This window comes from Equus asinus, chromosome 28 (assembly GCF_041296235.1).
Source record: "Equus asinus isolate D_3611 breed Donkey chromosome 28, EquAss-T2T_v2, whole genome shotgun sequence".
Classification (NCBI taxonomy): Eukaryota; Metazoa; Chordata; class Mammalia; order Perissodactyla; family Equidae; genus Equus; species Equus asinus.
Window position 1 is genome coordinate 39,586,620 of NC_091817.1, and position 10,794 is coordinate 39,597,413.

At 38.9% G+C, this 10,794-nt stretch overlaps 1 long non-coding RNA gene across 1 annotated transcript; it reads left to right on the forward strand.

Annotated features, from left to right (window-relative positions):
• The first annotated feature begins 1,401 nt into the window (after positions 1-1,401).
• Positions 1,402-2,830, forward strand: LOC123281872 (uncharacterized). Its single transcript, XR_006521648.2, has 3 exons — positions 1,402-1,535; positions 2,030-2,131; positions 2,699-2,830. It is a non-coding gene; the product is annotated as an uncharacterized lncRNA (long non-coding RNA).
• Positions 2,831-10,794: the final 7,964 nt, after the last annotated feature.

Consider the following 10,794-nt stretch of genomic DNA (forward strand, 5'->3'; position numbering starts at 1 on the left):
GTTTTTGACACCAATATTCTAGTTACTTTCTTTTGAAAACATCTTTTTCTGGAGAATATTCAACCTATTCAAGATATAAGCTCCATTGATCCAAACTTCAAATTCTCTGCCAGTGCTGGTCCACTACACTCTCTCTGGGTTACTTGGTACCAGAACAGTACTAACAAGTGGCTTCAGCAAGCTACGAAGAATTGTAAAGAATTCTCTGTGTGAGTAAGGGCAGTTGCAATAAGGGAGATGGGGCGAGAGAGGGTTAGGAAGACTGGAAGCGGGGGAGGCCCCAGAGTGAAGCAGTGCTCTGCAATGAATGTTTTCCTGCTGAGAGGAGAAAGAGAGCAACAAAGGAGGGAGAAAAGGAGAAAGAACTTGATTAGATGGAGGGGTTTTTTTTCCCTGAAGGAAGTTATGATAGAATAATGAGAATAATACACAGCCAGGGAAAAACTCAGTTTGCAGTAACATAGAAGAATGAATGGTGGTATGTAGTTAAAGACAGCACATAATGTTAAGTATTAGATGGTGAAGTGAAACACCGCGATGGCTTGAGGAAGGGTGGTGTGTGCATATATATATATTTTTTCATAGATCAGCATGTATGATTCCCATTTTAGTTTAAAGGAGTTTTTTTCGATTTCATTTTGGTTTTTTTTAGGATCAGAGATGAATTCAAGCTTCTAAAATATTGCCATTACTTTGTACCTATCTCACATATTTGTCTTCAGTGTTCCTCAGATATTTAAAGTCCTCCACATACCTTTGGTAAAGTTGTTCCGAGTTTTAAAGAGGAGCTATTTCATGTCTGCCGAGTGCTGGGCGAGGCCGCTTCCCAGAGGCAAAGCGTCTGCCTCTCACAGACATTACAGATTCAGTTAAAAATAAACCTTAGGAAAATGTTCATAGGGAGATGTTTATAAAAGAAGCCTGAAAATGTTCTGCTGAAGATGTATTTGGGTAAGAAGATGGCAAACTCTCTGATATTCAGTGTAAATATCCATTTTTCTCCTCTCTTATATGAGGGATAAAAGAGGATGAAATGGAAGTGAAACATCTCATTCTGCTTCATTATTTTCTCTTACTATATTAAGTTTAATTCCCAGTTTTTTCCTGGTAAAATCATGAATTTTTATTACCTTTCTAATACAAAATCACTTTGTAAATAAGATCTGACCTTCAAGGCATAGAGGAAAGCCAAGAAAAATAAAACAATTATATCTTCTTATTCTCTGTGGCCTTGAAGATCCCATTGCTTTAAGACCCTCAAAGTACATTTCGTATTTTTTAACGATACCAAAATTCCACTGGGTAAACTTTAAAGGTCTTATTGACTTTATTCAGTGATTCATGAATCGGGCAGCATCCCATCTAGCAGAGAGAGACGAGCTTGAAGAGCTGTGCAAAATGGAAACTTTGAAAGGCGAAAATGAGGTGGACCGAGAAAATTATTAGCAAAAGAGAGAATCGTTTCAGACAAGGTCACCTTCCTTTGGGGGACGGCAGGGGTCTCGCAGGCAGACTCCCTCACCAGTGCTGACCAGGTAATTCCACATTGACGGGTTAAGGTTTCCATTCCTGGGAGAGGCTGAAACTGCAACTAGCTTACGTAGTAAGCCTTGGTTTGGTGATGTGGGCTTAGCACAAGTGACTCCATTTTAGGCTGTTGTCTCTTTAAAAACAGTATTACTGCATATCAAGCCAAATAATATTGTCCGCCAATTATTACATTAAAAAGGAACCTTGTATTAACTTGGGAATGAAGTAATTTCTTTCTTCGAATGGATAGCATTAAGTTGGAGGTGATTTTGATGTTATTGAGAAGGCCTTAATCACACTGTTTAAGCTGTTTATCCGAAACTTTTCATCAGAGTGCCTAGGGGATGTCCCCCAACCCCCATTACTATGCACTGGGAAAATATTAGATCTTAATAGCAAGCCATGCTGGTACATTTTCTACTAGGATCTTTTTTTAATCTAGAATTTAATTTAAGGATTTAATCTAATTTTCTCGTGAATTGCTCATTTCTTTTCACAGTGCTGAAGTGTGGGCCGTCTCATTTAAGGAAACCTCCCGATTCTTTAGTGCTATGTGAATATATAAACCAACATTCAGATAAAAATTGAAGAGGAGTTTCAGGTAACTGAGATTTTCTCTTACCACATCACTTTTATTAAAGATAAAATTTAATCCTAAATATAGAAAAAATATATCTCATTTGCAAAGATGTTTAGAAAGACAATAATATTCTGGGACTTACTGAGTGCATATCATTTGCCAGGTATTACTCAAATGATTTGCATTCGTAATATTATTTATTTCTCCCTGGAACCATATAAGACAGGTACTAGTATTCTAGTATTATCATCCAAGGCACAGAGAGTTTAAGTAACCTAAATAAAGTCACACAGCTGGTGAGAATGGGGTCCAGAATCCATACTTAAGCAGTCTGACTTCACAGCTATTGCTAATACTCAAAACATACCTCTTGAATAACATATTTCGTTGCTCAACAATTGTTAGCAACAAGAATTGGTCTTTAAATGTTACGTAAAATTTTGGAAATCAACAAAAATGGAGAAATAGCCGATTGCCTACTAGCTGTAATATTTTACATAAAACTGTCTCAAAAATTTATTTGAGTAGATTTAGCTCATAATCTAAACTTTATGATATTTTTTCTTGTGTCTTCTTGAATATTGCAAGCATCCTTTCCTTATCCTAATTCAAGTCATCAATAAAAGTGCTGAACAGATCAGCGCTGGACGGAGTCCCCTATCAGAAAATGTAGATATCACTCACGGTAGAAATCGACCCAGCAGCTTTGGAAAATGGCAGATAAATTAAAATGCAAAGTCATTAAAGAGTATTGAGTCCACATTTCATCGTTTTGCCGGTTCAAATGAAAAGTTGTGTCAAATGTCTTGGTAAAACTCAAGTAGCCACATGTTTCAGGAGTGAACTTTCAAAAGGGCCAAGGCAGCCCTTCTATCAGGCTAGTAAAATCTCTCCTATCCCACTTCTTTTTTTTTTTTTTTTTGAGGAAGATTAGCCCTGAGCTAACATCTGTTACCAATCCTCCTCTTTTTGCTGAGGAAGACTGGCCCTGAGCTAACATCCGTGTCCATCTTCCTCTACTTTATATGTGGGACGCCTACCACAGCATGGCTTGACAAGTGGTGCATAGGTCCACACCCGGGATCCAAACTGCCAAACCCTGGGCTGCCGAAGCAGAACATGCAAACTTAACCGCTGCGTCACTGGGCCAGCCCCTCTCCTATCTCACTTTTGCCATGAGAGGATGTTCATGAGTATAGAAAAGTGAATGCACCATAGAAGCAAGGGATTTTTTGAAGATTATTTTTTCCCTTTGAGAGAAGGAGGGCAGGGGTGACCCTACTCATGACTTTCTGCCATAAACCATAACATCTGAAGCAGAAAGGCCGTCAGTCAGTGACACCATACAGAGGACCGGGCTTTCAAGAAGTACACAGACTTTCATTTGGATGCTATCGGAAAAAAAATGGTGAATTTTCTGCTGGAGAAACCTCAGTAGAGAAAACCAGTTGGTACATGCAGTATCGCCCCCTAAACACATTCTTCCCAGGAGATTTCAGGAGCTGAGCAAAGAAGCAAGAGAAGCAGAATCCACAGGGGAGGATGCAGAAAAGAGACAGTTCCAAGTAAATGCAAGCTCAAGTACAAGAAAAAGCTTTTGTGTAAACAGCATATGGAGTCGACCAAGAGGCCAACACAGTGGAAGAACGCTGACCCAGCTAGCCTGAGGAAGGGTTTCTTCCAGCTCCTAAATGAAATTCCCAGCAGCATCATATACCTGGAAATTGTTGTGCTTTTCATTTAATTGCTGCGTGCATTTGTTTACCTAGAGGGCCATTAAGTCATTCTTTTAAAAAAATTGTCTTTGCTTAGCATTCCGGTTGAATTATTTGGTGAAAACAAAAGACCTACCTGGTGGAAACCCCTGTGTATGATGTTTCTAGGTTCCAAACCGGTGTCCAACCCCAGGTGGTTGTTAAGAACTGAATCTGTCTGGTCTCATACTCATAGTTGGATGAAATAACCACAGAACATAAAGTCTGTGCTCATAAAAGAAATCACTAGTGAGATATATGAGATTATTTTAATTTCAATTAGAAAATTTTTTCATACACGTATTTTTCCTATTGTTTAATCGTCTTGCTGTCTCAAGCTAAAAAGACCAGTAGTAATAAGATTTTGCACACACGCATGCACACACTCATGTGCAAACACACATCTATTTTTGGAGTTTTAAAATAAGGATAATTCAAAAGACAATATTGAAAATATTTCACTGACTGATAAAAAATATTATAAACATCTGAAAATAATTTTGAAATTACATTTAAAATATTAATTTTCAAATAACATGCTACATTTCTTTTTACTATCAGCAAAAAGCTCCATGTCCATTAGAGAAAGAGATGACAGTCTCTTAGTGACAATGTGTTAAAACAGTCATTTCCTGATAATGATATGTTTTCATTAATAATGTCCTCCTCCTCATTTTCTGAGATATACTTTGTTAAGATGTCATAGATTTCTTTTTTTTGTTTTAAAGATTTTATTTTTTTCCTTTTTCTCCCCAAAGCCACTTGGTACATAGTTGTATATTCTTCATTGTGGGTCCTTTTAGTTGTGGCATGTGGGACGCTGCCTCAGCGTGGTTTGATGAGCAGTGCCATGTCCGCGCCCAGGATTCGAACCAACGAAACACTGGGCCACCTGCAGTGGAGCGCGCGAACTTAACCACTCGGCCACGGGGCCAGCCCCAAGATGTCATAGATTTTTTATAAAATGTATTGAAATACCTTACCAATGAGCTGTGATGTCAGCAAATAAAGTAGTGTACTATAAAATTTATGTTAATACTGGTTCAGAATTATACCACACTTTTGGTGACATGAAATTCCTCACAAGTGCTTATTTTGTCATAAGTCATGACACAGAAGGTATTGATCATGTTCAGTTGCTTATTTTCTCTTATCCTAATGTTGCCCTTGCTCCCCCTTTGTGTTTATGATAGGTAGATAGATACAGCCAAATTAAACAGCAGAGACAAGTGTTTAGCACCAAAATGCTCTTTCTGTAAAAGACATTATGGTCTGTTTATGATTCTTCTTTTTACAGTCCTGTGTAAGATTTTTTTTCATATTTCACAAAGAAAAGAAGAAATATCTGAAGAGAGAGCTGTGTTATCTATTCTAGGGTCCACCCGGAGCAGGAACCATGTTGGGTTTCGTCTTTGTACTACACATTTTGCAGATTAAAATCAGGTTAAAATGAGCACTGAGAAAGCCTTTAGGGAGCAAAGAATGTAAGTGTGTAGTGACACATGTGGTTTCATATGTGACACACGTAGACATAGTAATGTATGTAATTTCATATGTGACATATGTAGACAGTGACAGGTAGCTTCATATGTGACATATGTAGACAGTGACATGTAGTTTCATATGTGATATATGTAGACATAGTGACATATGTAGATGCTTTGCTCACTCGATACCAGCCGGAATCACTGTCCAGCTTCTTGATACCCGAGAATGCAGCCACTGTCAAGTTAGTCCACCTGGATTCATGAGCCAAGTGTGTCACCTTAGATAAGCAGGTAAACCTCACTAAATTTGTTCTTCCTCTGGTGAGTATGATAGTAATGACCTTCACTTCTTACTTTATTGTCATTGGGTAATTATACAGAGTGCTTAGCATAGGGTCTGCATCTTATCATAAAATTAGCAAATTTTTCGATCTTACTTGAAAGCTGGGCATCTACAGTGATTACTCCAATTCTTTTCTCTACCCTAAGGATAGTGTTGTGTCTTCCTTATCAGACGGCTTCCCAGGTTCAGTACAACAGGGGAAAACGGAGCTGAATTTTTGTCAAAGAATTTTATGTGTTTATTTTATGCAATCATTCAGCATGGAGAACCTAAGATGACCCACCCCATAGAAATGATGGTCATTGAGATAAGTCCTTGTTGGGTCAGTCAGACCATCCTCAGGTCAAAGATTTTAATCAATACACATGAGAGAAGAAATGTATTACACAGAAAATATTATTTTCTATCAAGGAGAAATAAAGTCAGCCTGTGCAAGACTATAAATTTGGACAAAAGTAGCTGCCATCATTTCCCCGCTCCTACTTGCTTTTAGGAGGGTGGCTGGGGGGCGTGGAGCTTAATATCCCCATTCATTACTTCAGAAGTAAGCCTCTGAATTTGAATTGTCTACTTGGAGATATTAACCAGGTTGAAATCTGATGAATCTCAGAATCTGTCATGATAATAATAACCATCACACAGTCTCCACCAATTTTCCTTTAAGAACAATAACAACTGGATATAGAAACTCTACACTGGTACATTTTGGTAACTAACCCCCTGAATTTTTCACGTGGATAATCTGCATTTCCAATGCTGACTATAGCTGCATTTTGCCACACTGTTGTCCTTAAAGTTGGTCTGATGTGACGGTTTGCATCCTGCAGACCAGCTGGGTGGACCAATGAATCACCGTGAGCAAATCATGAGAAGATGGGTCTCTGGAACCATGTTGGGTTTCGTCTTTGGGAAATGTAAGTTCAAGACCACCTTGAAATTTATGTTTTTAAATTCCTAGATTTACGATGATAAATTAGAGAGAGAGAAAGAAAATTGTCATTTTATATCCTCCTTTAGCAATTTTTGTATATTTGGTGCCTAAAATTAGCAGTTAGATCACATAAAGGATTATATTAGCTTTATCTATTTATTAATAGTTTGCCTTCATATTTTAACCCATTCTCATGGCATACAATATTAACCAGAGGATGATTCTTCCATAACACCTTTGGAGGAAGTGCTGTTTCTATAGCAGATATTTTTGTGAACACCTGACTTGGTTCTATGATCCCCCCCCCCCGACCCCCGCCAACAGGAGGATGTCCTGCTGAAGACAATTGGGTCTTACCTAGGCCTGTTAGATTGCACAAGTCTACAGGGCCTCTATTGAAATGGCATGGCATGGCAGAAGACCTAAATTGAGAAATATGACCAAAGTAGTATGAAATAAAATCAATCAAATCAATCAGGAAATCACAAAGCATATGTTCTGGGCTATGAAGCAGAACATTTTCCCTCAGTTGTAGAGCAATTGTCAGGAAGTGGCCCAGATTAAGAATAAAGCAAACTAGAGCCAGCAATTCACACATATGTCATGAAAGGATGGCTTGGAATTCCTTCTCAATATTCAACACTGCACAATGGATCCTAGAGATAATATACTGAAGAGGAAAGAAGGAAATGCACACTTATTGAGCAGTTATGAAGAGTAAGTTTTGCACAAGACACCTTACATGATCCTCGTGGCCACTCTCTGAGTTATAATTATTAACATTTACAGTTAAAATAAATGAGGCTCAGAGACACAGAGTCATTGGGACACATCAGAATCAGAGGCAGAATTTACAGCCAGGGCTCTTTAATTTATGATCCTGTGCTCATCCCATAACACCAGGCTCCCTGAGAAGCACACCCCTCTACATGTCAGCAGAAAGCAGTCAAGCTAAGAAATAAATGAAAAATAATTTGTGAATTTAACTGTGTTAGGATATGAAGATACTCTTTTATTTAACAAAAAATTTCTGGAAAGTCTCCAATATCTTCGGATCTTGTTTCCTTAGTCTACTTTCTCAGCTCCTCCTCTTGACACATCTGTTATATGTTGGTGTTCCTTGTGATTCTGTCCTTAACCCTTTCCATCATAGTCTACACACTCTTCCCAGGTACTCTCATTCCCTTCCATGGATGCTCTTAGAGAATTCTCTTAAACAGACCTGCTGACTTCACCGATGTTCGCCGTTCCTCGGTGAAATGTGTTCACTGATTCCCACAGGACGCTGAGTCATTGTGCCTGGCTGAATCAGTTTCTACTTTTCCTCCTACCAGGAGAGTTGTGTGCTTATCTTGGTCAGTGTTTTTTTTCCCCAAAGCTGTTTAGACAAGTTGGACATGTTATTATTTTGTGTATTTTCATTACATATAGTGCCACCTGAAAGTAGACTCACGGGAAAAATAGAGTTGTTTCTATAAAAACCACGTTGAATGCATTGGAAAGATTTGATACAGAAAGTCATTTAAAATTGTTTCCTACTGATTCAAAGGTAGAAAAGAGCAAGAAAGAAGAATAAAAATCCAGAATTCGGTACTGAGATATTTTTCACAAATGTTTTGATGTTCTCATTTCACTCTAGAAACTTGAAACCAGAAACAAATGATACATTGTGCATAAAGGTTCTTCAAGAAGGATAACGGAAAACAAAAAGTAGTAAACCTATTCTAAACAATTAGAAAATCTTTTGTATTCTTTAAGTTAAAATAAAATGTTTAAAGTACATAACTTATGCTTTTATCTTTAACTAACTTTTTCAATTCAACAAATGGGGAAAGTGAGGGAAGCTAATGAAGTTTACAAAGAGGTGGGCAGGGTTTGGGGATATCAGCGAAGAATAATTCAGTGCCACAGACCCAGCAACAGTGAGGGATGCTTTTCCTCCCCCCCACTGAGGAGTTATATGGAAAGGAGCTCAGCTTTGGCGGAGAGCCAACTGAAGATGACCCAGCAGGGAGGTGGCCGTAGAAGAAAGCCACCAACCTCCTCTCCCTCTGCCTTTGATCTCCAGCTAGTGCCACTGGTGGAGAGATTACTAGAAGATAGGTAATATAATCCATCACTTTTGTCTTTTACTTCCACTCTTGATTTTTATGTGGGGGGAATGTTTGTGCAATCAACACAGTGATTCACAAATCTGACTGCATGACGTAACATCTTGAGGAAATATCAATTAGAACATCTCCCATCTGTAAATCTAAAATGTTAGCTACAGCACTGCTGTTTATATAAGGTAGCAGGGGAAAAGAAGGGGGGGGACAATTAATAACAACAACACAGCAGCAACAAACATTATTGGTAAGATCCCCATTTACGTAACTCATCACAAAGCCAAAGTCGCTAATCAGAACTTTATGCTTCTACCACCCTTTCTGAGTTTCACTTCCTGTTCACCACCACCTTGACTTAGTGGCATTCTTTTCCTGGAGGGTTAAGTCAAAGTTTCATTCCTAAAAAACACCTGCATCTTTAGTGTTTCTGTTCTTCATGGAGTTACCTCAGTTTTCATTGACCGTGACTATTGGCCAATGGTGTACTAAGAGGCATCCCATTGAGTCCTCTGGATTCCACATATAGTTTTATTTGTAGATACCCCTTCCCACCATTGTGCAGCAGCAAGTCAATTTCCCCTTGGTGATCAAATCAGTCTCCTTGGCCCCCTTCTCACCCTGTTCTTCTAGCACATGATGACCTTAAAATGGCTAGAGACTTGTCTCATCATTCAACTCTATCAATCCCTGTTGTATTCTTTGGTGGAAACATTCTCCGTTGGACACTAGGACTTTCAAACCCCTTCAATCACAGTGTTGTCAGACAAAGAAACAAAAAATTCATCAAGTGTATTTATTGGTATAACAGTGATGGGGACACTCCTACCTACACCTCTTGCTTTTTGCACCCATAGATTCCTGCACACTGCTGGCTTTAGGCATATACCATATTCTGTTGTACTGCACTTGACTTTGCAAGGTATTGTTTCTCAACTGGTTTTGGAACCTGGCACACATGATAAGTCCAGTGATTTATATGGGAGTGTGCCTATTGTTGAACTTCCTTTGCCATAAAGGGTGTCCCCTTGGTCTGAGGCAATGTTGTTTGGGATGAAAGGTAATGGAAAAGTCATTCTGTAAGTCCAGGGATGGTGAGAGGTGGATACCACTCTTCAACACTGGAAATCATATCCTAGGCTGGGCTTGGTGTTCAGCCATACCCAACCACGATAGTAGGAGCTGAGGTGATCCTTTAATGTTGCCACCAAGATTTTCTGATTTTCTACTTCTTTTCTAAATTGCACGGTCTTGGTTTTCAATTTCTCTTTTTATTTGTGTACACCCTATATAGCTCTCAGAGACAGCCTGTTGACCCCATTTTCATCATTGTTACTAATTCTCTGACAGCAGCTGTCATGGTCACATGATCTCTTGCACCTTGCCTTCCACGTGCAACTCATCCCATGTCATCACTAGGGAAAATCTGAATAATCATGATGCCATCTCATTCCGTGGCTAAGTTTTGTACCACCTTCCAACAGCAAAGTAGCTTTCTGTGTATCCCTCATAAATATGAGCACCCATTTTTCAGAATCCCATTTGAAAGTTTGTTTCCTGGGATATTTCTGGTACCAGTTACTGTATCTGCCAAGGTTCTCACAAGGAAAAGAGGACACACAAATGGGGTAATTGAGGAGAATTTGTTAGAGGGACTATTTATAGAAGTATGGATAAGATTTAATGACATCCACAAAGGGTAGCACATAATTTAAAGGCAAACAACAATAGGAAGACTTTACTCTTTCTAGCCTTTCCTCTTCTGAAGGAAGAAGGGGATGGAGTGACGTCCAACAGAGGGTAGCTACAGGGGGAGAGCTACTTTCTTTGTTAGCTTCCAGCCTTCCATGTGATAGAGGGCAATCCTTAACTGGAAGGGAAGTGGAGGAAGGAAGATAATCCTTCTCCGTTTGTCCTTCCCATAGAAATAAACTGGTGTGTGTGTGTGCACGTATGGACATTCATATGTATATGCATTTTCAGAAACAAACATTTTCAGCAGTTTTTGAGCTCTCCCTAAAATTACTGAAATAAAAATAACAACAAGTGTATACTTCAGGATAC